Genomic DNA, 27767 nt, shown 5'->3' with positions numbered 1-27767 from the left:
TTAGTCTTTAGGTATCTTAGATTTAGTATAATAGCCGCTAAATTAGTTATAATTTCAATGTTAATTATAATGAGTCAATAGAAAGTGCTGTTTTCTATAGCAGGGCTAGGAAAAACCTAGCCGTAGCTGCTATAAAGTTGATAACTTTTGAAAGCAATTTAGTACTCTTTATGGGCTAATCATAGATACCTTGAGGCCGCTGCATCTACGCCCTAGTGACCATACCGCGCAATATCCCATACAATGTCTAAATTCAAATTGTATTTAATAGAATGTTTGCATATTACAGGATTCCGCACACCCACTTTACATAAATTTCCCCGAGGCACTTATCAGACTGCAACCACGTCAAGGCGAGTCGGAAAAATCCGCTTACGCAATTTGCAATAAAATAAATTATTTAATGCTATTAACAATCAGCACGATTAAACAAAAGTAGCAATAAAATTACCAATGATACCAACTTCTGCACCTTCGGTGCGGATAGCAAGACATAAATTTGAAAATAACCGCAACAATGACCATTTACCATATTTTAAGGTAATGCCAAGCGATTAAAGTCCTCCAGTGGACGTTTGCCATTTGTCCGTAATATGGCGGAACGATCAAGCGCCGGCCTGTATTCCACAAAGGAAAAAAACAGAGAAAATATCGATACACTCATGAAAATCAAATGAAAAATGAAATCATGCCAAGAACTTAATCTACCCATTAAAGACAATCAAATAAAATTTATTGAAAAGAAAACGTGCAGGAGTGCCAACCTCACGCCGCATGACTTTGACAATAATTAGCGAAACATTGATCAAAGCAAATAATTAATTGTTGCCAGAATGGAACCAGCAAAGCTAAAAACAACAAAATGAGCGAATTGGAAAAAAGGCTAAATACCAATAATAATTATTTAAACAATTTATCTGGCGCCGTATCTAGCACATGCCGTGAATTTACGGCGCTTCGGGCGACTAACGAGAGCCATTTTTCAAAGGGGCCTGTTTGGATTGGCGCTTTTCATCAAAGTATGATTCAAGCCAAGAAAATATGATATTTTTCCGATGAAGGAAAATCTATAAGTTAGACGTGAAAATGAGCATATGTGAGTTGAGTTGTATATGGAGTTAGGGATTGGCTTATTGAAAGGCGGCCGTTGTCAGGGAGGTCTGACGCAGCTTCTGAGCACAAATATTAATCATTCTTAAACATAATTTTCAATCAAATTAATTCTAGTTATTACTGAAGTCATAACAAACTCAGATAATTTATTTAAATGTCGATTTTATCTGTTTATTAATATTAATAATTTTCAGCAAATTGTCAGTCGCATATTTCTTTCTAAATCACCGACGTATGGAGTACATTTTTCCAGTTTCCTTTTGTTTCATGGGCTGAAGTATTATAATTTGTTCACAGCTTGAGATATTTTTAAGTTAACGTTCTATAACGAATCAACCAGATTGTTTAATACATTTTATTAGCTTTCATTTCGTTCTTCATCTTATTTAATTTATTTTCGTTTTTTAAATATTAAATAAATTGATTAGAATATGTAGTGACTTGGATAGCTGGGGGTGGGTGCAAATTGGTTCTTTGACCATTTCTTGACTGGAACGCGGCGGAAATGTTTAATCTTCCCAGTTTTTCCTATAGACAATGCAACTTGTGTAAAACGAGGCACATGAGGTGTAATTGGTGAAGCATGTCGGCCTGTAGGGTATCGGTTGGAGGGGGAATTCGGATGTAAAATTCCTTTCATTATTCCTATTTAATCGAGGGTATTCACCGTAGATTCGATTGAATCTGAGTTACAAGTGGGAGGTACAACTCAATTGGAGTTAGAAGTAACAAGGCTGGGGATAATGCCATTAGGTAAGGGGAGATGGGCTCCGTGTAAAAAGGGAGTGCGTAGAACCCATTGGATTGCAGCTTCCTTGCGGTTGGGAAAAATCATTTGTCCTCATAATTGCTTAACATAATAAAATTGAGAAAACTTCGCTTTTAAATTTACAGAAAAAAAAAACAGGAAAAAAGGATACCTTCGAAGAGGGAATAAAGCCGATCCCAAGCTCGTTGTGAAACGAGGAGAGGGTAGGTGAGGGAAGTTTGCAGTCTTGCAGTTTGCTCACTGAGGAAGCTTGTGATGATAGCTGGCAATTAGGTAGAAAGTGCAAATCCATTAAATGAGGAGAAGGAGAAACCTAAGGTCCGGTAAGGATAGCCGGTGAGGGTAGTTTTACTTGGTGACTGGGGCGGGCTTCCGTAAGGATAGCATGGTGTCGTGGAGCGGTTCGAAGTCTAGAAGCCATGACGACCATGAGCATTGCTCCGCCTGCTGCAGCTGTTTTGTCATAATCTGTGTTGACCACTGCGGCAGGTTCTCCTAGAGAGCGGATGTAGTGGGCTGAGGAAATGAACCTATTTACCATCATACTGCCCCTTGTTCCACCAGAGATTCGTCGAGCGTCTTCCTCAATTCGCGCAGCGAGTCGTGTAGCGAGTCGCAAACCAGAACCGGTTAAGCAAAACTGTCAAAAGGAAAAGTTCTAGTTTAACTATGGGTTTTATTTGAGGATTGCAGACACGTGTTTCCGACACAACATGTGTCCTTCTTCAGTGCTGATTTTGTTTGAATCTATTTCACTTACCTCTATACCCCTTATTGTAATACTCCCTTAATTACTTTCCCTAATTACCTGGAATAAGCTAGACGATAAGTTGCCTATATTGGTGTTCCATAACCTGGCGATATTTTGGGGCATATAGTTTGTGGACTTTATGTATTTTTTGCATAATATCCACGTTGTCCCAGGAAATTTTATGGCCGCTACCTACTATGCGCTTTGCGACTGTAGAGTTGACATGCCGTAGTAGGTTTTTGTCACTAGTGATGCTTCTTTGGTATGTTCCCCGAATCGTAGTTTTACCAACCGCTAAGTCTACCCAATATCTCTGGTGCATTCCGTGCATTTGATCTTATAGATCCCGCTGTATTTCTCTTTGGATTTTGGGTCCTTTACCCTCCTCAATCGAGTTTTAATTTGCGCATGACTCCTTGTTGGGACAGCCTCTATTTTAAATTCTTTAAGCGCATTACTGATCCTGGGCCACAACGAGGTGTCTGTATTGCTCGATCTCACTGTTGCCTTGTCATCGATGTCTGTTTCTTCTTTATTGTAGCGTCTATAATATCGATGCTGTATCCGTTTTTTTTGCCGTGTTTTTTATATAAGCCAGTTTTTTGAAATATCTCGATCTCGTTAAGGGGATGTTTAGCATTCTATGTACTATACTGTGGAAGACCGAGAATTTGTGCTGGTATGAATGGAAGGAGCTGCAAGGAATGACTCGTTGGGTCGTTGTGGGCTTCCTGAAGATATCAAACTCGAGGTCTTCCCCGTTTCTAATGATTTTGATGTCCAGGAATGGTATTTCTCCCATTTGTTGTCTCCATATTAAATGTAATATTTTTATGGAGCTGGATGATTTTTTCTAGCAATCCATTCAACAGTGATTTGTCCACGATAGCTAGTACATCATCAACATATCTAACCCAAAAAGTGGGCATTATCCCACCCTGTTCCATTAGTTCCTCTAGACCTGCCATAAACATTTCGCTTAGTAGAGGGGAAAGTGGGTTACTCGTACCTGCGGTGGTTTTATAGTATTCATTCCGGAAGGTTAAATAGTTTTCACTCATACATATAGACGCTAGCTTTGTATATTGGCGATTCTCCCTCTTTTCCTTGATTGAGGTGCGGTATTTGTTGAGCCACGTTTCAAAGTTGTGTGGGGCCTGTTTGACGGGTATACTTGGAAACAGTGCTTTCATATCATCGTGCAGGATGTCTGGCGAATAATGACCATACAATGCGGTTCATCTGGTCGGTACTTAGTATGAAGGGCTTCCACAGAGCCCCGATTTTCCGGGTGATAAGCTTATAGCCAAGTCCCCATTCACCTTGTTGACTAGGTTTTGCCAGCCGAGAGCTTTGCTTTTCTTTATTGCGCTGCGGAGTCTCCTTTCTGCTGATCAGTACTGTGCCTTCATGCCGCATGCCTCCTCGTTGGCATGTAAACATTGTGCCTAATGGCGGAACTTAAGACACTCCCTGCGTAGGTCTAGGAGCTTCGACGAATTTTCCGATGTTCGCCCTCGCGACATTTCACGGGCAGGGGATCGTCGGGTTGGTACTCGCCGGCAATTATCGTCAACAACTTCGAACGCGATGTACTGGTGATCACTTCCCGAGAAATCTTCTGAGATTCGTCACCCGTTCACCGATAATGCAAGATATTCCGACGCAAAAGTGATGCCAGGAATGCTTTCTTCATAGTCTGGGTGCGGAAACGTTGGCGTGGATCCGGTGTTCAAAACTACGAGCCCGGTGTTCGTCGCCATCTCTGGAATCCGTTTCCCTCTGGGTTCTGGATGAGGCATGCCCCATTCAAGAGCCCTGGTATCAGAGCCTACCAGGATTCGTCCCTCCGTGCTCGATACGGCGTCCTGCAGAGCTTCAAGCCGACGTCGAAAGTTCGGAATCGTCTCGTTCGGTGTCTGGTAAACGCTAAAAAATAGTATCCCTAAACGGCGAATCCGGACAAACCCATTCCCTCGGCCTCCCGAACCCAGATGGCAGCGGTGCCCGATAATTCAAGATGCCTGTTTCGGTATTGCTTGTAGATTAGCGTTTACTTTTGCAACGAACTGTGCTAGCAATTGGTGAGCGGTTACACGCTGGTGCATGTTAATTTGTTAAATGCGAATCATGCCATTCGCGCACTAACCCTTTCCAGTTCCACCTTGAAGATTAGACACCATTCCAATCCCGCAGTATGTGCCACGCTCTCGGTAGACGCGCTAGGATCCTTGTAGAGAACGCCATTTTCGCTTTCATTGCAGATCTTCGTTTTATGACCAACCTAGCCGCATCTCTGGCAGCTGTCCTCCTGTCCGGTATCTTGCACGTTGCTGATGTAAGTCCATCGTCCAGACACTTGTAGCACTTGTTGGGGGCTATCCGCATTCGTACCCTGTCCACCCAATTTTGGTTTTCTCGCTGCTACGGAGTTCCCTCGCATATTGCTCGGGTACTTGCACCACGGCGAGTTTTTGGCGAGAATTTACAAAGGTGATACCTATCCGGGCATTGGTTCCGTCTGGACATTTACGCTTTATCGCCTCCTCCAATTCGAACTTTTCTGTGAGGCAGTCAAGAAACTAGTCGTCTTCGATCCCAGTTCGACGAGGACTTCGTCACCTCTCGTTTTCCATATGGAATACACCCCTTCTTGGTTGTCTTCGGGTTTCATCCTGTAACGGATTTTACAAAGGACTTCCGTCGGCTTAATAAGCAGAGCCGACAGTCTAGTCCTTCATTTTCTCGTCCTTTCTGCTCTTGACTTTTGGTTTGCAGTCTCTTTTAACAGACAGACAGGGTCTCAGACGGCGTAATCAGTTGTTTCCTTTTCTCCCTCTTCGTCTTCTTTCTTTGGGCCCTGGAAACTATTTTGATAAAGTCTCCTTCAGGCACGTCGTCCTCTTTCAGCTTTTTCCCCAGTTTGCTTTGCAGTGGGCTATCTGTGGTCAGTTTGGCGCAAGTAGCGTTCTCAGCGGGGATTGCAGCTGCTTTTTCCTTTCCAATCATCTTCCGCTACTCTCGACGTTCGCCTATAGAAGGAGATGCGATCCAAAAGTTCCTTTAGTTCCATCAGTCCGGTTTTGACGTCTTTGCTGACGTTCGTCTGGAGGAACGTTCCCGACCGCATACGCTTCACCACTGCTGCGCATTTGTTGATGAACTTTCCCTCTTCGACCCTTTGTGTTTGTGTCCGAATCCATCTGCTCAGGACTAGCGATTTTGACTAGGCTTTTTTTCAGAACAGGAGCACTACATGATATTGGAGTTGCCGTCCCCGTACCATCAGTCGCGCCACTTGGTAAGGCTTCCTATTTATTTGGGCGTCCCGGTGGCACATTGAGTATATCAGCCATCGCTGCCTCTTTTGCTGGTTGCTGCGCTCAAACGCACTCAACTCTTCCTCCTTTCCTGTTATTTCGTCTATTTTTTTGTAGGTTTATGTTTATTCTCCATTGAGAGCATCGGTTGCAGGAAGAATTTGGATGCAAAATTTATTTTTTGATTCTTATTCAATCGATGCTATTCACCGTAGATTGTTCTCAACCAGAGTTATAATGAATCCCTGTGTTAAACCAGAGCAGTAGGAAATGGGAATATGCATCTGTTGAAAAAAGACATTGCAGAAGTGACTTGAGGGGCTGAGAACCATACAATAAGTGATAGGAGAATGTTAAGTCAGCCCACTTTGGACAAAAGTTGAGTGGTTAACAGAGTCAGTCGTCAGTTGTTAAAGATCAAGTGAATGGTCCGCTTTTCTCCTAGCCATTCATCTTACCTCTCTTCCCACAAATTTGATTCCTCTTCAGCTTCTGAACCCCTCTATTGTCGAATTTCTTCTTGGAAACGTCGACGTTAGTGGTGGTTGCGGTCTCAATGGCATTTCGAATCTCTTCCTAAAAAATGTAAGGAGAACATATCCATTCCTCTTACTATCATTTAAAACAATAGCTTGTCCGAAGGTATTTTTCTGTATATGTGGAAGGAAGCTCTTATACATATGTACCCTTACACAAGAAGGTGACAATACACGGGCCGAAAACTACCGACCTATATCCTTTCCTCGTTCTCAAAAATTTTGGAAAGGCAGGTAAAAGACTGTCTTTCGTCTCGTTTCGGTAATCCCATTGTGGAAGAGCAACATTGGTTTGAACACGGTCGCTCCACTGTGACCAATTCCTTGGAATTCATCAACTTTGTTGCGAAGTCACTAAATACAAGAAACGACGTCCGTACAATCTATATCGACTTCTCCAAAGCTTTCGATTCCATTAACTACCCCTTGCTTCTACCTATGCACCAAATTTTTGCAGTAGCTCAAAGGATTTTAAATATGACTCTCCTAAAAAGGCACAACCAATTTAAACAGTTTTCCAGATTGTCATCTCGTATTTGCTGACCATTCCCCTTCTTCAATCCTCTTCCTTATATAACTAAATATCAAGCAAATCAGGGAGCATAAACCATTACTCAATCCTAATTGGCGAGCAATTCATAACTCTTTAATTTATAAACCTACAATTGCTAGTTCACGAGAAAAAGATATTAACAAACCAATAATTTAATGTAATTTTGAAATGCTTCAATCTTACGCTAATTGCAGGCAAACATTTCAATTATCTTCTCGCTAATTGTACGTCAATAAACTCCTCCTTCTTCAGCCATTGCAAAAAATTATAGACAAGTCTGGCTACGTTATGAATATGGGATAAATGCATGGTGACTGGAGTATCTAGGACGGTATGCGTGGAGATTGTAGATGAAATTTAACCTGCAGATTACGACAGCAGAGTCTTAGATTTTAGATGGAATGTTTTCTCGATGCATGTAATTCATTATTGAAATTTTTCATTGAATAGTAGCTGAGATAGGTGTTGCTGACTTTATTGAGCCATTATAGCACTTACGGTGGCAGATTGAAGATTATGAAACTAGTGAGGGCTGGAAGAATGACCTATGTAGATATTTAATGCCAAAATTATAGAGTGGAATATCTTAAACATGAAAAAAAAAAATGGTCTGTTAGGGGAAAGTAGCTTCTTCAAAAAGTAAATAGCAGTCATTTTTTTGTCATATATATCTTCGTTTATCTATAAATACGAGACTTTCAGGTCGATAACAATTGTTGCATCTAAAAAGGGTTTAAGATTAATGCAACTTCTGATGATAAAAGTCAGAAGTGGTATATTGTACCACAAACTACATGCTTTTATCCATTACTATTTTCATTTTCTGGGTAAGCGATGCTCCACATTTGGCAGAATATCTGCCCAGCGACTACACAGTGAAAGACAGATCATCTTTATCAGCATCTTGCCGGTGCCAAAAAAAGTGGATTTTTTTAATAGTTGTTTGGAAGTAAGTGATTATCAAGAAAGCAGGTTATTTAGCCAAAGGGCTAATTTCGAAAGAGCTCAAAAAAGCTTTTTTTGTTGGAGTACCTATTCATGTTTAGTGCATTCTTGACATTTGTTGTAATGAAACCCGAGGGATTACTTTTGCATTTGATATTGTCTCAGGACTCAATTCATTGTAAGCGGAGTATGAGGCTTCTGTCCCAACTTGACACGTTGATGTGCCTGCGATTGATATAAATTTTCAGGGAATTTAAAAGAAAAAAGAGAAGTCGGTGTAACAAATTTTTTATTACACTCATATTTCACACATAGGGGAGCCACAATCCTTTTCGAGTATACCCAACTACTGGCCTATGCTGACCATATCGCGTTGAAGTGAGAGTAACCAGAGATGTACAAATTGCCTTTATCCAGATCGAGACCTTGGGCCGCACATTACGAAGACAACACGAAATACATAACGGCGATGCTAGCACCAAAACCAAAGATACAATATGAGCAAATAGGATGACAAGCGCCACGAGAACAGTAAAGATAGGAGACTACAACTTTGAGACCGTTGATAATTTCTCCTATCTAGGGTCAAAAATTGCAATCGATAACAGCTACTAAGATGCAATCCATGCACGATTGCAGTCAGAAGAACCTATTTCAGCTTTCAAAAACTGCGGTGGTCGAAATGTCTCACCAAAGTGTCAAACGATCTTGTACACTACAAGATAATGATCCTTCCACTCCTCATGTATTTCTCGGAAACAAGAAGAATGTATCCTAGAAATTCAACTCCCGACGCATTGTTCGAAATTTTATGGTGCACAGAAATCATTGTGCATCTTTAACCGCCGTCGGTAATTGCGGGAGAAAAACTCTGAACATAAGGTCTGGTGATAATGCCGTGTATGTGGCTGTGCGGGCTGCAGGGATGTGGCATTGTACAAATGTTTATGCCTTATCACATTGAATGGGGAGACACACACAAGCACAAGATCATCTAAGCACATTCGATACACCAAAACATTAACCACATGCATTGCGGGCTAGTTATCTACTTCGTTCCTACCCCAAAGACATTGTATGTCTCTTTATCGTTGCATTTGCTCCTCCTGTACACAGTTTTCTGGCTCGATGGCCTGGGTTGTTATCAAGAAAAATTACGAACTCGTAGGCGCGATAGAGAAAAGAGTCCTCTGAAGTAATTTTGGACGGACGATAACGTAGTCAATATAACGACGAAATCTATGGATGAATGGCGAATAAAACCCGGCTAAATTGGTTGCGGTGGGTGGCTGGGGGGGAAGAAGAAGATGATAGGAAAAAGAAGACGTGGCAGATCCTACCTCAGATGAAGTAATGGCATAGGCCAGGAAGGCAGACATCTTTTAGGGATATCGAATTGGTGGATCTCAGGGTTTCGTTGACTAGAATTTGAAAGGGCGTCGTCACTATCGAAACATGCCTCACCTGAACGCAGAGGATTATTGGCAGGTTTGGTTTCTTAAGGATTTTACTAACATATTAGAAGTAAGCTGAATGGAAATTTTGAGATGGAATCATTGCATTGGTTTAGTTCGAAATGGAGAAAATTGGGATTATTGTATAGATGCTTTTCCGTTGGTAACGAGTGCCTTTCCCATGGGAGGCTGGAGTATGTGCATGAAAGCTTTGGGCATTTTTCAATTTTTGCAGTTAATAATGTAGTCGATGTTGAAATTGGATTGTTTTTCCATCGATTGTTGATGTATTTTTTGACCTGGCAGACGGCTTTCAACCACCTATACAATCGACCCAAGGTTCTACTGTCCCTTTACTTCTTAATGATTGTTGGTGATGTCACCCATAACAATAGTTCATCCAGCATCCAAAGCTTGCACTAATTTAATTATGAATTGGTCGTAAACTGAGAACATGCAGAAGTTAAATCCAGATCTGTAGTATTTTCAATCCCCTTTAGTCCATCAATCTCTACTGTCAAGTACATTTGAAAAGGAAAACAAAGTTGCTGGGTGTCATTTCGCTGTACTTCTAGGCTAGGTTTATCAATCATCAAATGATTGATGAGCAAAATCATAAGTTGAACCATCAAAGTACACTGGAAATTTAAGCAGTGCCTTCATAACTGTTAAATGTTTTTGCTCGCTGACTATGCATCTTCACTAGTATTTTTGTCCCGATAAATGGTTTAGGTTTTTTGCACCAGAGTCACTACTACGCCATGTTGACTTGAAGCACAATGGATGGCCACCAGTTCGGTTATTCCACTACAATGCAAGACCAGAGCCGAGAACCAGCAAAAGTGGCCCTTCTTTTAAAGCATATTTGCCAGTGGCCTATTGGGTGAACCACGGTATGCACAAACCACTGGTAGTACCCGCACATTTTTAGAAAACGGTGTAGGTATTTGACGGTTTTGGGTTGTAGGAATTCACGTATGGCATTTACTTTATCGGAATGCCGGAAGGACGCAGAAACCCTCAGGCAGTTTCTTTGCTTTTCCGCAGCCAGTCAGAGGACACTATGTAAACCATTCTTTGAGGACCTGAAAGAGATCTGCAGTTGCAGGGTCCTTCGTGAAAGCAATAGATTGGCTCTGAAGATATGAGCCGCGTGAACTCTGCCTCCGCCCTTCCCCCTAGCATTCATGGTTTTAGGACTTTTTGGTATCAAAGCGGCGCACTATAACGCTAGTTTGGCTCTTCCAAGCGGCCACTGATACCTGCCTACCTACGCAGTCAATCAATATTGACAGACAGCAGTTTTTTTGTAACTGGAGGTACTTTAAAATATCTCTATTGGATGGATTTATTAACGGCTACGTCTCAACTATAAGTGCTATGGGACTCCTCGAAAAACCCAAAACGTCAAATTGAAATCGAGTCCGCAGGGTGCTAGGCGAGTAAATGGCAATCCAAGCAGCCAAATGGACAAGTAAACCCCCGCCCAGGAAGCCTCTTGCCCCTGGGGTGTGCAAAATGTCTACGGAACTTTAAGTCTTTGAGCGAGTGTGAACGTGTTCGCAAAGCAGTGGGCGGAGATAATTCACTAAAAAAAGGACCAAGAATTTCGGGACAAGTTGAGAAAATTCATCACAGCCAAATATTTTACATGATCAATTTTCCGCAGTTCGAGGAACCATTTACTCTAGCTAGCGTCACGATGGAAGCTTCGCGGATTAACCACGCGCTCATCTAGTTGGATGAGGCGACAATTGAGTTTGCCTCCGATGTGCTCGAGGACTGCTCCTAAAAAAATATTAAGGAGCAACTCATTAAACGCCTGTCAGTGAGTGAAATGGCCGGAGTTAATTTTTGGTGACCATGTGCCAAGCCAACTGCAGCGTGAGATGAGGCAGCTGGTTGCTAAGCCACTACGGTCTTCACGGCTATAAAGAGCTCCAAAGAAAGCGCAGGCTATTTTGGCATTTGCGGATTTTGGGGTCTCTGGACTCATTGCGGCCACCGTCGTTGATATTTACGAGGTCCACGCACGACTTGTGGTTGGCGAGATATCGCTACTACCTGATCGATATAGGCGGGGGTTTCCCCGCAGAAAAACGATGCAGTCCTTCAGGGCCTTAAGACTCTAAACATACATTCAAGGAGTTTCCTATATTCGGCTCAACGTCCATATATATATACTGCGAGACCTTAGATAAGGAATCGAGACCATATTTTCCGGCGGATTTTTGGAAGGAAGTATTTCACACCTTTCATGATTTAGCGCACGCAGGTATCCCGATAACGTGTCGATCTGGCCTTCGCCTTATGCCAAAAGTGCAAAACTACATAATATGTAAGAAACTAGGTAGGCGTGATCTCTCGGTGAACCGAACGTTTCCATACAATCTATCTCGATTTAATTGATCCTTTTTAAAAGTGGCACAATATCAGGAATTGCCTAACAATCAACGATTGGTTCATATGGTGGCCGGAGGCCATACCTCTGAAATAAATGTCTGTGCAATTTTCTACTTCTGTGCTTTCGTATGTCGCCAGTAGTAATCGGTGACTAGGAAATGTAGTTTGAGTTCTCTCTCCACCAGCCGCTTTTCAAGCGAAAGACGTAGCCGATGTGCCCAGAGATCTCAACACTTGCACGTTGGTCTTTATTAGGACGAACAATCCCCCTTTCTCAAGAATCCAGGAAATTTTTTATCTTATCAATCCTAATTGAATATACCCAGAGGACTGCTAGGAACGCAGAGACACCGCGACTTCAACTTATTATTGAACGGAGTTGTGGCCCAACATTAAAGTATTTTACAACATTGGTTATTGTTAAGTAGTAAATGAGTTTTTGCCGTATATTGAATTTGAGAGTCACAAGAAATGTCACTTTCAAAATTTTCTACCATCAAAAATGGAGTAAGGCTATTATGCATCCTTTTATTTTCACCCTAGCAACTGCGCCTCCGATTAAAGTGCATAGTTCTGTTTTGATGGTTAAAGGTGTCGAGCTGGATAGCCGCTTTGTCTCTCTTAACCAACGGTTCAACAGTACATCTTTTCGTTCCGCTGAGTGGTCGAGCAGGAAATGGAAGAGATCTGTGAACGAATTGGGGATAATCGATCTTCGGGAGTGGACGGGATTCCAAAAAAAAAGCCCTGAAGTTGGCTACTAAAATCAGGCCCATATCGTTCACAAGCGCATTTGGGTCATGCATTGTGGGAGATAGAAGAGGGAGAGGTTGGCCGAAGCCTCAAAAGTCACATGGAGTACCTTCGTCATTTTATCTTTTAGACAATATGGATTTGTTTGATACTAGAAGATGATGAGCCGAAAGAATATGTTGAAAAAACATTGAACCATATTGGGGCCCCTGTTATGAAACTTAATGTATGACGGAATCCTTGGCTTTTTTGTGTCAGAGGAATCAAAGCTGATTGGTTTGCGAATGAGATGATGAATTGGTAACAGTTGCGAGACATCCCAAAGATTGGGAAGTTTATGGAAGCAAACCATTCATGTCATCAAAGCAGGGTTACCAATGATTGAACTGGACGCGCCGATTAAAAAGACGGCGGCCTATTACCAATTGCGGTAAAAACAATACTCTCATAGCCCGGGTTGGTAGTCACGTGGTTAGTTCAAAATGGATCGTTAGATATCTGGTGGTAATGGTCGATGCTAAGTTGAGCTTCAACGGGCACCTGAACTATGCCTGAGAATATATAGCAAACGCTTATTCATCCGTCATCATTAACCGGAGAAGGGTGAGTTCTGGCCAATCGCACTGAGGTTGTGCAGCGGATATACGACATTCTCATTGAGGTAGTGTGGGCCGTTGCGGGAATGATTCTCTTGGATCTTCTAGTAAATAAAACGCACCGCCTTTTCCACAGAAGGAGGCCGAATTCGCCCGATGCGATTGCAAAAGCCACTAGGAAGGAGCTATATAGGAGGTGACAGAAAGTACGATAGTTTCGGAAAAGAGAACTGGATCCGAACACTAATCCCTTGTATTGAGAGATGGGTGGAGCGAAAACACAGAACCGAATTAACAGCAAATTCAGTTCCCTACAAAGGAAGTATTTATATCGGTTTGGATTGGATAAATACCCAACTGTTCTGAATGTGCCGCTAAACTCGAAGATCCGGAGGATGTTATGTTCCATTTTCGAGATTCCCGAAAGAAAGAGGGAGCTTGAGCGACACTCATAACGTAGTTATCGGGCTCCCTAATCTCGTGGAGGAAATGCTGAAAGAAGCAAATTGGAGCGTGACAAAAGTGGGACGAACGCGTGATCTAATAGTGCTGGTGGTAGTAGAAGTGGGAGTAGTTTCAATTGAGAAGAGTCCCACGCAGCGCAGCAGATTAAGATTGCTACTTACATTCATAAAATAAAAGTAAAAAAAGTTAAAAGGAGACGAAGACAGCTTACAGTTTGGTAGACGCTGCCGCCTCGTTGCTGCTTCCAGGGCAGAGTTGAGGCAGCGTCAGATGAGTTGCATTTGATCTGGTACGAAACCGTAAGCCTTCGTCGTTGTCATCTTTTAATTGATGAATCTTGGGTGGTGAACCACAAAAGAGGGGTCCGTGGACCAAAAACCATGGGAGTAAATTGCTCTCCTTTGGACGTCAAGTGAATGCGGGCTTAGGACTTTTGAATCCCTAAGCAAACATTTTACTAAAAAAAGGATTAAAGATAACATTTGGCATTCATATCATTTCGATAAGCTTTTTCTTTTAACCGATTGGGTGCAAGAGATTCATTTCGCCGAGGACATATTGTTCATCACAACAGAGCTTATTTTGGATTATTATTCAGATTTTAGTGTTTACTTCTACTTTTTGTGCTGAACAGATAGGCACTTACCTCTGAAATAAAAACTCGTAACTGCAATGATCTGAAATGACAAAGTAAAATAAGAAATATATCTTAAACAATTTATGCTTAAACAGACAATGAAAGTAAAATCCATAGACCGTCATTTGAGTGTTAATGAGGCTTCATAAGTCTTTATAAATTCAAATCAGAACTAGAAAGATTACAATATCTGTTACAATTTGCCGATGCTTGTCTTGATTGTAAATCAATGTATTCTAGAAGTATCTTTGACATTTGAAAAAGTATCTTTTTTTTCAGCATAGATGTAGACATCTAAGGCGTAGTAGGAAAGTACTGAATAATGAGTGATCTCGAGATTTACAAGTAAATGAAGGAAGTGAGTAATATAGGCCATGATTTGGTTTCACGACACCTGCTGTGCTGAATTGATAATGTTCTTTAATATGCGACATGACAGGGTGGGATCACATTCAATGTCACATTGCTTGCAGTTTGGGGATTTTTTACGGGTGCTGAGAAAAACCCATAGCTAAGCTGATGAGATTCACTTTGAATACTTGGAATACCCTTTAGGTTGGGTCAGTTATTTAGCTGGAGAGTCCAACTCAGAATGAATTAATGAGATGGCTGAGAGACTCCTCGGAAAGCTGTGGGAATGGCGTTTTTCCCTTCAATGTATTTGTTTTGTGATAGGATGGGCAAAGAGTCGACCGCTCGGTTTGCGTGAAGGTCCGGATTCAGATTCTGGCCTAGATGATGGGTATTTCCTCATATTTGGCCAAGAGAGAAAGCCACTAATCTACTACTTGCCAGCATGCAATACAGTTTTCCATTCCTCAGGCCGGATACCACCGAAAAGCGAGGCTTTCCCCTACTCATTACTCAATCTGAATATTTCCGAAGTACTACCTGATTCCGGCTAATTTATGATAACTAACTGCAGTAAAATTGATTTATTAGGCGCGCACTGCGAATTGGTAATGAGCTGGGTTTGAATAAAACATGAGCCTGCCTCCGACCGTCTACCGGCCAGCCTAGTCATGCGACACAGCGTTCTGCCGAAGAATCCTAGTCGGGCTAGACAAAAGCAAATCACGGTTGCCCCTGACGATCAGTAGCTGGACTTGAGAATTCCAAACCGACGCATAATGGAAGCCATATAAGTGACAGATTTTGTCATTTTTATTATTAATGGCTAAAACGGACGACAGTGGCAGTGGCGGTGGTGGTTTGAATTCATGCAAGACATGCCCCAGTGACAAAATATGCGAAACTTCAAAATCGGCCCCGGCTCTCCAGCAAAGTAAGCCAAGCCGGCAGACGTGAGCTAGGCACGGCGTTGCTATTATCACTACATATTATTATTATAAACACAATAATTTATTATAAAGTTGACACTTGGTGGAGCTCTTCCATATCTGAGTCGGGAAGCAGGAGCTGCGATAAAGAGAATACTTAATGGCGCGACGAGACACGTTCAATGTTTCCTATGTGCATACACACGGACCTACTTGAAAGCTAAAATATTTAGCATTTGTAGATTTTAATGCTAATTTACAGATTCAAATTCAAATCTACGATTGATGGAGACCTGTTCGGCCTACGCACATCATTTCGTGTGTGGATTCGCATTGAGTAGTTGTAAGTAGCCGGAAATGAAGTTGTCCGTAGTATGTTAGATTCGTGTTGGAACCGAGATTATTTGATCTTGATTTGATCTTGCGTCGGGATTTAATCCATTTATTCAAGACATTAGTGCAAATGCATTGGATGATCTGGAAAAACTTGCGGACGTTAACTATGGCTTATTTATATAAATTATATGATTTGCTCTGGAATTTACCGGAGCGCCAGCGAGTGGGATTCTTAATCTGCTTAAAATGTATGAGCGTGATCGTTCTGTTTACATGTAAAGTGGTGCAGTCGTACTTCCAATTTCGAATAATTATTATATATCACCTAATAAGGTAGTATCTAGTATTATATTTAAGGGATTTGCATTAGTGTCGCAGTCACTGCAGGGAGGGAGCCATTGATATAACCAGGGAATGCACAATAAATAACGCAAATTAAGGTAGCAAATCTACCCGCAAATGGAAAAAGTAGGCTCGGCAGAAGGGAATTTTGGCCACTAAAGAGCAGGGACTACAGGCTGAATCCTGCCTGTCAGAACCCTCTCCATCACCCTTACCGGGAGGAGTCGAAGAAAAGGAAGCTGGTGACGTGGACGCTACTGGTTCAACGCCGGTATGTGAATCCAAGGGGCGCGGACACCGTGAACCTGGAAAGGCCGGCGGCAGAAGAAGGCACTGCGAAGGAAAATGAAGCACTTTGGGAATGAGGGCATGGACGTGGCTGAAGCACTAGGTACGGTATCGTCCAGAGAAATCGGACGCATCGAAGGGGAACCTTCGGGGGCAGGGATAAACTGGTAACCCCCGTCAGGTTCACACTGGCCACACCGGACTCTTCTATCAGCGGTATTGCGCGCAAGAAGCGTAAGACCAACGGTGACCAACGATTTATTGTGCTCCGCACCAGGGCTTACATCCACGCGTCTCGCGGGGATTAGGACCGGTGTGCCGGGAAGTGATTAAATCAGTGGAGAGATCTCAGTGAAGTTGGTCTCTCCCATAGAAATACGGGCACGAGGGCAGGAAGGAATAGGACGTATGTGCAAGCAGCAGCCTCAGTTCTGACGGCTGCCATGGGATTTTCCTTCCAGGATGGTAAAATGTATGAAGGACAATTTACCATCCTCCGGGAATGCCTGTGGAAAAAAATGCAGGAGCCTTGAACGAAGTCAAGATTTAACAATCAACGTTTTCATGAGGCTGTCTATAAGTGCCTCAAGCAGGTAATCCCGGGTTTGAGTTCTGGCGGTCGGCTCAAGTTCACTATGTGAACACTGAGCTGCGCAGGACAAACGATGTGGGATGTTGGTTACCGGGCCCACGAAAGAAGGCAGAAGACATCATCCGTATGCTGAGTGAGCAGAACCCGGGCATGGACTTTGGACACTGATGGTTAAGTTTATGAATGCCATGGAACGGGCGGGGCGGGGGGGAGGGGAGGGGCTTGGCTGGGTGGGATTTAGGTTGGTATACGAAATGGACCAAAAGAGTGCTCCACTTTTTCCTAGAGTTTGAGACAATGATGGTCCTTGACACACACAATATAGGGCAAATTGTAGCATCTTCGGCGCGCTCTTCATCAATCGAGCTGAGCACGGAGGATAGTGCATACAGTAGCGGAACCCCATATGGGGGAGCAAACTGCGACTTCGATCACCACATGGTAAGATTTAATAGCGGGAGGGTACACGACACTCCTTGAAGTTCGATTAGGTTCTATTCTACGGAATTTCGGGGGGGGGGGTGGCAGGAGGGAACCAGGAGATGAAAGTTGGTATGATCTAAAATGCGCTATCAAAAAGTATCGGAAGATCTTTTTGGCTAGGGATGCCGAGGCCAGAGAAATGATTGGTTTAACGATGAATACCAGGAAGCGCTTAACAAGAAAAATGAGGCATACAGACGACATATAGAAGGAAACACAAAGATTAGGACGACGAACAGTTAACAAAGTATTAAAGCAATAGAAGAGAAAATATTTGACGGAGAATTGAAGAAAATTTAAGAAGAAAATTGACGACGTTATCGAGGGCAACAACACAGGATTGTTTTCAAAGTAATGAAAAACCGGAAGGGTGCATAGAAATCCAATACCACCTTTTGTAAAAACAAGAACGGAGCAATCATCGGGGATGAAATTGAATCATGTGAGAGATGGACGTCTTTTTTCAAAGAACTCTTCAACTTATCACACAGAACTCAATCAGAAGAATTTGAATATTGGAAAAAATGGAGTCCGCAATCAAATGTCAAAAAATGAACAAGGAACCGGGCATAGATGACAACTCCGCTGAGCTTATCAAATAAGGTGGTCGATGGACCATAGAAGCTATCCATAATTTGGTTCTCTCCATCTGGAACCACGAATAGATCAGGAATGGAAGAAAAGTGTGTCCTATTTACAAAAAAGGCTGAAAATTTGACATGTTACAGTTACATTGGCGTTTCACTACTTTATAAGTCTTATAAAATCTTTACAAAAATACTGGAGAGAAGAATTAGATTGTACGCCGATAAGATGATTGGTGAACACCAAGGAGGTTTTCAGCCTAGAAAATCAACCATGGACTAACTATTTTCCGTTAAACAGGTGCCGAAAAAATGTTAAAAATCCAAAATCGATGTCCATTAAATATTTGTGGACTTCAATCAGGCATATGACAGTATTGACCGAAATGTACACTACAAAGTCAAGTCGAGCATTAAAACTTGGAAATTTAAGTAAGAGTGGTAAGTCCAACCTTAACAAATGCGATTAAAAGAAGGAGGCACTAGAGCAGGTTATACGAAAGTTTCGTGTGAGCACAAAAGTAAGCTGCTCTGAAGTCCTGCCAAATCGTGGCATATGTGGACGAGTTCAACTTATATACTTTGGTGTAACACTGACGAAAAATGGAAACGAACTTGATGAAATAAAAAGACGAATTCAACTTGCATGTAGAATTTTCTTCTCGGTCCTGCAGATTTTAGAAACCTGCTCCATTCACAGGAAAGCAAGGCTCCGAATCTATAAAACCATAATAAGACCTGTGCAACAAGGACCCTAACAAACAATTTTGAAAACCGGTCAATTTCTTCGACGGGAGACCGAGATAGTTTGAGGAAGGACATTTAGAAATCCAAGATCCGAAAAGGACTGTAGAGCATCGCCAAAGACGTATCGTCGTCGAATTCTATGAACAAGAGAACACCCTGACATATGATGCTCTTTATCCAGGCACCACGAATTGGAAACCGATCATTCAAATGAAAGTTTTAGGTTGTTGCAAAGAAATGTCGGATTTTTCAATGAAGTGAAGTTAGTTATGATTTTAATGTTTAAAACTGCCGCAAGGTGACTCTGGTGGTATGGGATAATTGAGTATAAATAGTCGTTCGTTCGATCAAGGAGTCATTTCAGTTTCAATCGTCATTGAAGTTCCAAGTAAAACTCAAAGAAAAAAGCATGGAAGGGAGTCAAAAACGTCTACTTTTTCTATATGAATTTAAACTTGGTCACAACGCAGCGGAGGCAACCAGAAACATTTGCAGAGCATTTGGAGCTGACGCAGCAAACGAACGAATGACACAGCGGTGGTTCGAAAAATTCCGATCAGGCGACATGACCCTCCAAAGTGAACCTCGTGGACACCCAGGACCATCGATCGACGAGTTGCGTTTGATAGTGGAATCTGATCCCCGATCATCGATTCGTGACATTGCAGAGAAAATAGGCGTACACTATTCGACAGTATCTCGGCACTTACAACAGCTTGGAAAGGTGAAGAAGCTTGATAAGTGAGTTCCGCATGAACTCAACGAGCAAAACATGGCGCTGCGAATGGAAATATCCAGTTCTCTACTCAACCGCAACAGGAACAATCCCTTTTTGCGCAGAATAGTGACATGCGATGAAAAGTGGATATTGTACGACAACCGTCGCAGATCAGCGCAATGGCTAGATGCCGATCAGCCTCCACAACACATGCCAAAACCGAGCCTTCACCCGAAGAAGGTAATGGTAACTGTTTGGTGGTCTGCATCTGGAATTATTCATTATTCGTTTTTAGAGCGTGGTGAAACAATTAATGCAGAGAAATATTGTGCCCAACTTGATGAAGTGCACGAGAAATTACGTGTTCAGCGGCCTAGATTGGTCAACAGAGATGGAGTGATACTGCTCCATGATTACGCCCGACCTCATGTTTCCAGAATGACGGTCCAAAAATTAAATGAATTACGATATGAGACTCTTCCTCATCCACCATATTCACCCGACCTCTCGCCAACCGACTACCACTTTTTTAAGCATTTGGATCACTTTTTGGCGGGGAAACAATTCAGCAATGAAATAGTTGTCAAAAGTGCCTTTGAAGAATTTCTTAGCTCTAGAAACCCAGACTTTTACGAAACTGGAATAAATGCCCTTGTATCTCGTTGGGAGAAGTGCATTGAAGCTGCTGGTTCGTATTTTGACTAATAAAATTAATTTTCATAAAAGTTATAGTTTTCTGAAATTTTACTCAAATATCCGACATTTCATTTGCAACAACCTAATAATTACCAAATTCTAGAGCACACTACTGCCCACGGTAACAGATAGAAAGTGAAGGGCAAAGAAGTCTAGATCAGCTTTCGTCTAGGCTACCGGCTGCAAGATTTCGTCTATTTTAGAGACAATTCATCAGATACTGCCTAGATGCAACTGACAGTTGCGGTGAGAACTCTTGAAAAATAAATGTTTTTTTAGTAGTATAAGTGTCTTTGGTTCTTAACTGGGACTAACGCCATGGCGCTGATGAAGTTTTCATACAGATTAAACAACAAGCACAAATAGTTAGGAAACTTGTAGCGTAGGTGGGCGAGAGTAGAGTCGATTAAACGTCAACCTCTCGATCTTGCAAACTTCGCAAAACCCAACGAAGCCTCAGCAACTACATCATCGTTTCACATGTTGACTGTCGGAAGCGTACTGACTGTTAAAGCTCATGTACTGAATTTGGTGGGAAGCTTCTATTTCAAAGCAAAGGCTTATGGTCCGTGAACACTGTGAACAGCTTACCTTCAAGGAAATGCCCGAAGTATTTTATTGCAAGGTACGCTTATTTTACTCACGATCGCAGGTGCTGTTGTTCTATTGAGCAGGGTTCAAATTTTTGGAAAAGAAACTCAACGCTGCCAAATTTGGTGAAGGGCGACACTTATGGCAATGTTTGAAGCATCACCGAATAGGCTAGGAGTGCATATTGCTGAGGAAATGCCAGTAGTACAGCTTTGAACAGCGATCGTTTGGTTTTCTCTACGACGGGGCAATCAGGCGAAAGTCTTTACTCTTCGGTCCAGAGAGGCAAGTGTTAAGGAATGATTGATGGTGGTCAGTTTTGGACAAAAAATGACATTCTTTATGTTTTCGAAGAGGGAAGCTCCAAATCGCTTGCCCTTTGACTAGGTGTGGTTGGATACCTACAGGGGTAATCAAGTCGCTGAGAATTTACACATGCGGTTGCAAGAAATTATAGTATATTCCTTAACGTTGAATTCTAGACCGGCTTCAAAGAGCCGTTGAAAAATGTCCTCTGGGTGTTTTGAATGCTCGGCCTTAGAGGAAGACGCGTCCAGAACATCATTCAAATTAACGAAGCAAAAGTAGGCGTAGGCGTTTTCGAAATGTCTTCGGGAGGTACAGGGATTTAGTGATATGCATTGATTAAGTCCACTGTGGAGAAAATACGCCAGTTTGCGACACAGTGGGGTATCGGTCTGGAATCGTTTTCGGCATTCAGACGTCCGTAGTCGCCACAAAGTCTCCACTCGCCATTGGGTTTAGGATTATGTAAAGTAGCGAAGACCAACAGCTATTTGAAGATCTACAAATACCCTGCTTGTGAAGTTCTTCGAACTCCTTCCGGGCAACTGAGTGCCTCTACATTGAAAACAGACGCACCTTAGAAAAGATACATCAACTGAGCACCATGCTTAGCGGTCTCATGGAGACTATGTTCGGCATGTTGCCCTATTTTTGAATAAGTGCGTCTTCAAAAATTATTAGAACAGTGTTGGGCGTGTAGACTGAAATTCTTCCCGATAACCTAAGCGAGGTTGCAGTGCAGATCAACTAGCAATCCATAGTGGTATATGGAGTTTACGTCTAAGATGGAAACCCTAATATCTGCTATCATGAAGTGACAAGAAAACGTTCCCTGAGGTTTTAGTTTCATATCTAATTACTTGTAGCCATATATGGTGATCGATGTGAAATTTGCTGCCGCGAGTTAGGAGGTTTGCAATGTAAATCGATAATTCGCGGATGCGGATATAATCAAGACTGCAGAGCCTGTATCGATCAGGTAGGTAGGGGTGTCAGCTTAAGAGGTCATAAATTTTTAGGCAATATGATGCTGCATTTCAGGTAACCCCCACCAGAGCTTTCGGCAGGTGCAGTTTTTCAATAAATTGCCGGGGTTGGTATATTTTCCGCACTTCCCGCAACAGTTTGATGGTGCCAAGACGCTTCAGCGTTTACCGAGCGTCCCAATGACCTACTATCCTCCGATATTGTGGTGGTAGTGGCCAACGAGTCCAAAGACTCCGAATCCGCACATGCCAGAATGGCCTGTCTGCTCTTTGCAAGTCTTTGCAGTCACAGGGTCAATACTGATTTTGTCACCATTGAACTGCTTCTTTTCATGCAGCAGTTGACTTGTGTTGTCCAAATAGCTCAGTGGTTAGAGCACTGGGTTGTCCCACGGAAGGCCGCGGTTCAAATCTCGCTGGTGACAATGGGATTTGTATCGTGACTTGACGTCGGATACCAGTCGACTCAACTGCGAATGAGTTCCTGAGTGAAATCAGGGTAATAATCTCGGGCGAGGGCAATGCTGACCACATTGGCTCCTGCTGTACTGTAGTGTACCGTTAGGGTCTTGAATGAAGTGCTCTAACACACTTCAAGGCTCTGATCCAATATGGATTGTTGCGCCAACAATTATAATTATTATTAGTTGACTTGGCGCACGATCACCAACCGGTAGCACTGTCAGTAAGTAATGAAGTTTAACGGCGTCACTCACTGAAGCGGCTTAATGGGCTGCTCCTTATGCATTTTTTAGGAGTATCCCTCGAGCACGTCATAGAAAAGTTCAATTGTGTTCTCATCAGGCCCGACAAGCACGTGGTTAAACCGAGTGGCGTTCACTGTGAAGCCGGCTAAAGCAAATTGTGCTTGAATCTAGCGGAGCCATGTTACTGGGTTTCTACGCCAAAACAGTGGTATCGGTACTAGCACCGCAGTTTCTGAGAGACCTGCCTGAATTTGCTCTATGGATATTCTATGGCGAAATGAAGCAACCCGCAAGGATAGCCGATACACAAGGGAAACGAGGGCTAGAGAGAATGGAGGCAAGGGCTCTGCACCGGGGTTTTCTTTTTAATTTTCCAAATAGAGTTTACAAATTATGATACTCTTATATCTCAATGCTTAACGACTCGTCGGAAAAAAAGGGTGACGAACTCCCCAACCAGATGGAAATGTCAATCATCTGACCACGCTCTGCGAGAAAATCCAGAGCATCATAGGTACGAAAGCAATGGTTTCCAGCTTAGCCAATGTGCACCTTCTGGGGATTGTTTCAGTAATATGGAAGAGGTATGAGAAGTGACAAAAAGTTTCAACCCACATATAGCAGGGGATTGCAATGGGCAAGACAGAAGCACTTTTTGTTACAAATGTGGCGAACCCGAGCATAAAGCGAAGACTTGTGAGCCGGCAAAATGCTGTGTCTTTGAAAGGACCGTAGTCTGCAGAAGGAATATTTGTCCTTATTGTCAGCGGTACAACGATGGTACTGGAAGGTTCCACGGCCAGTGATCATCAGTACAGTAGTTTCTCTCAGAGTGACAGACGGTTCTTCCCAATGTTGTACTATTCGGCAAACACATAGCGGGTGGAACATAGAGAAAATCACCGTTGCTAGGCATAACTTGACCAATGGTAACTCTAGCTTAGTTCACTATCCCCCCCCCCCCGGGCCCCGTCCGATTATTTAACTCGAAAACGAACTTTTATTTGTATCGCTGACATTATTTTAAACTTTTTTTAAATAGCGCCCAATGTGGGTTGCATTTTGATATCAAAGTTAAAAAGTGAAATGAACATGAAGTGACCTAATCAAAAGACAACATTGTCCCATACCATTTCTACTCCTATCTGGTTGTTCGACTAAAAGCAGTTGTCAACCACTAATAGAGACCATTAATTCTATCTTTAGTGAAAATGTCCTGAGTTCAAGGACAAACCGTGTTGTCTATCAATGTTCGATCGAGCTTATCTAGCTCAATTTTGGTATAATGTTATCTAATTTGATTTATCTTTTGTGCAATTACGCATAATTGAAAAGTCTATAAAACCCTTTTTAAAATATGGTTATATCTACTCTTATGCATACACGGGGTATACACAAGCAGCAACTTTAGATTAAAGATAGCAATCTTATCATTCCGATTTGTCATTTTCTAGTCGTAAAGAAAACTTTCGAATAGATATTAATTGGGACAGTTTGCGATATATGATGCTGACACTCAATACTCGAGTTCATGATCACGACAATAAATCACGTTTATGCACCCCAGCACTGAAAGCGGCTTTTTTGCAATCAATTCAAATGACTTCGATAGTATCTTAAGTGCACATTCAAACGGACAAGAACTCGTAGTGAGTATCTAATGGAGAGAAGTAGAATTGGGTAGTATCTTTCGGGTAAAAGGAACCTTCAAGTAGAAATTGTGTATTTGGTTTGGATTAAAAAGTCTTAATTACACGTATTGGTTTTTTGTATCTGTTTCAATATGTTTATTTAAAGAATAAACCAGGAGAGCGGTTCCTTTTTCAGATATTTGTATTTTTATATATCGGCGTAAGTTTATTATAACAAGGACAATCTCTTTCTCTTTCAATCTCCTCTTGAAACATCCACGCTCAGCCTCAATTTCAACAAATCTAAGTAGGTATCAGGTACAAGCACTTATCTATTATTTGCATCTCAGCAATTTCATTAGCAATTACTACGATACTCCTTCTCACTGTACCCTGCACTGCAGTATTTTTACTGTACTTTGAAACCTTAATTTCATATTTAATTAACTCCATGAAATTTATTACTACCAATAAATTGCTTGCAACATTGTAAGCTAATTCTTTCATATGCAGCGCACGAATGGAATTCTAGTAGCACGCCTCCTTTTCCAAGTCATAGATAAGTTTTTCTCTCGGTTTATCTACTCCACCCACTACAATTTGCCTTTTCGATTTCCGATGAGAGTGATGTAACCCGTCCAATAATTGACTGACCATCGTACGAGGGATTTTCCGTTAGATAGATGTTTCATTGAATGAATCTACAAGATACAGTATGCGTTGATATAGTGACTTCGTGTACGCAATTTGAAAGCAGGTTGTTATCACGAAAATTTATTTCTAATTAACCAACCCAGTTGTTTTTACTTTTGGTTTACAGATGCTGGCGAAGGTTATTGGTACATTGGTTACTGGAGAACTTTCAACGCAGGTTTACATACCAATAGAGTTCATGATACCGACAATACAGGGGAGGATCCTGGCAGGCTGTATAGACAGAGGCCGCTAGTATATTGCTCTGGAAATAATTCAGAGATATCTATATACTTTGAAGCGGTGCTTTAGATGCCTTGGCTTCGGTCACATTGCGAAGGCATGCACTAGTCCAAATGACAGGTTGAAGCAATGCAGGAGATGCGGAGAGGAAGGCCATATCAACAAGGACTGCGTAGCTGACTCAAATTACCTACTATACAAAGGGAGGGAGCGCGGGGGGTCATCAGAATATTGCAGGCAGGAGCAGGTGCCCGGAATACAGGAGAGCCGTTAACACAAATCGCAGATGGGGTTGATAAAAATTAACCTCAACCACTGCGAGGTGGCGCAGGATATAGTCTCGCAAACCATTCGCGAGAAAAACATGGATGTGACCATAATATCATAAGCCAAGCAGTTGTATGGGCTTGTGGAGAACAAGCCTTCGAGGAAATAATGGAGCACTTGGAGGAGGGATTCCTCAGAGTAAAGGTGAAAGGCGCCTACATCTACAGCTGCTATTCTCCACCCAACGCTACACTCGCCGAGTATGAGCAGATGCTTGCCGCTCTGGTTTTGGATGCAAGAGGACGTTGGCCGGCCATAACAGCAGGCCATTTTAATGCGTAGACTCTTGAATGGGGCAGCCGGAAAACAAACGTGAGGGGACGTGTTCTCCTTAAAACATTTGCGGAGCTAGATTTGGTACTGGCGAGTGTTGGGGCGTCGCACACTTACCGGGGAAGAGGCCTGGGGTCTATAGTGAACCTGACCATACGTGATTACCACTTTAGCCAGTAAAGTCGCTTGGCTTTTCGGCGAAGACTATACTCACAGCGACCACCAGGCAATCTGTATAGAAATCAAAGGCGGATCGAGCTTGGAAAAGAGTTCTTGCAAAATACGGGGTAGTATGCTCGGCTGGACAGCGAAAGGTTTTGAGGGGGACAAGTTTTCTACGGCGCTCAAACCCGACATATCCCAGAATGGTATGGCTAGAGAAAGAGTCACCCAAATCACCCGCTGGGTGACGGAAGCATGCGATGCTACTATGCCCAGGAGGCGATTGCTTCCCAGTAGGCAACCCAACTACTGGTGGAACAACGAAATCGCAAGCTTGCGAGCCGCATGTTTCCGGGAAGGAGGCTTTGCCAGAGGCTCAGGGGAAAGTTTGGTGGTGACGGTCAAGAGGAGGTACACAGACAATTGAATGGCCACCTAAAAGAAGCCATTCGGAGGAGCAAAAGTAACTGCTTGAAACAGCTGTGCGACCATGCCGACATAAACCCTTGGGACGAGGCCTACAGAGTGGTAATGAAAAGGCTGCAGACTTCACCCCAGGTGACCTCCTGAAACAGATTGTCACCACTCTGTTCTCTCACCACGAAAACAGAAGAAGCCAATTGGTTATCCAGCTAAATGAGGGCGTAATACCCCCAGCAAGTGTAGGGGAAATGCGAGTAATATGTAGTAGGATCGGTGACAACAAAGCCCCGGGTTCGGATGGCATCCCCAACCGAGCTTTGAAACTGGCGGTGAAGACCTTCTCGCCAAAACCTTCGAGGCGTGTCTAAACGAAGGAATATTCCGTGTCCAGTGAAAAAAGCAAAAGTTGATATTGCTTCTGAAACCTGGCAAGCCACCTGGAAACCTAGCATCGTATGGTCCTATCTGCCTGCTGGATACAATGGGAAAGATGATGGAGAAAGTCATTTACAGCAGACTCCATCGTTGAAGCCAGCAATGGTTTATCGGAACGCCAGTTTGGTTTCCGACGTGTTGGCAAAAGTTGCACTGATTTCTGGCGGCTGTTGTATCGTGTTGGCGCTGGATATGAAAAACGCATTCAACTCAGCCAACTGGAACAAAATTAAAGGGGCGTTGGCTGATATAGAGGTTCCCGGGTATTTAGCGAATTTGGTGGAAAACTACCTCTCAGAGAGGATCCTCTGATATGGGACGGATCAGAGCCCCAAAGATTAAATTGTTACGACCGGGGTACCACAGAGATCGGTACTTGGTCCCCTGTTGTGGAATATCATGTGTAATGGGGTGCTTGCTCTGCCCGTCCCAGAGGGGACTACGATTGTTTGCTGATGACCTAGCTATGGTTGTTGCAGCAAAACACCTAGAAGATGTGGAGGTCTTTCCGTCACGTAAACAGTAAGAGCGGCAAAATCCCGACTTGAAAAGGCCGCACTGATCTTGGGGGACGCGAAAACGGAAGCGATCTTAGTAACGAACCGTAGGAAAAATAACACTGTGAAAGT

At 42.7% G+C, this 27767-nt stretch overlaps 1 protein-coding gene across 9 annotated transcripts in view; it reads right to left on the bottom strand.

Annotated features, from left to right (window-relative positions):
- LOC119654898 (A disintegrin and metalloproteinase with thrombospondin motifs 7) overlaps positions 1 to 27767 on the bottom strand; it is a 142728-nt gene that overhangs the window by 99155 nt on the left and 15806 nt on the right. For all 9 annotated transcript variants that reach the window (XM_038060518.1, XM_038060526.1, XM_038060527.1 and 6 more), the window contains one exon: positions 14305 to 14335. The gene's annotated coding sequence lies outside the window, so the exon portion shown is untranslated. The remainder of the gene's footprint in view (positions 1 to 14304; positions 14336 to 27767) is intronic.

This window comes from Hermetia illucens, chromosome 4 (genome assembly GCF_905115235.1).
Source record: "Hermetia illucens chromosome 4, iHerIll2.2.curated.20191125, whole genome shotgun sequence".
NCBI lineage: Eukaryota > Metazoa > Arthropoda > Insecta > Diptera > Stratiomyidae > Hermetia > Hermetia illucens.
Note: the sequence above shows the minus strand (reverse complement) of the source record. Positions and strands in the feature narration are given on the sequence as shown.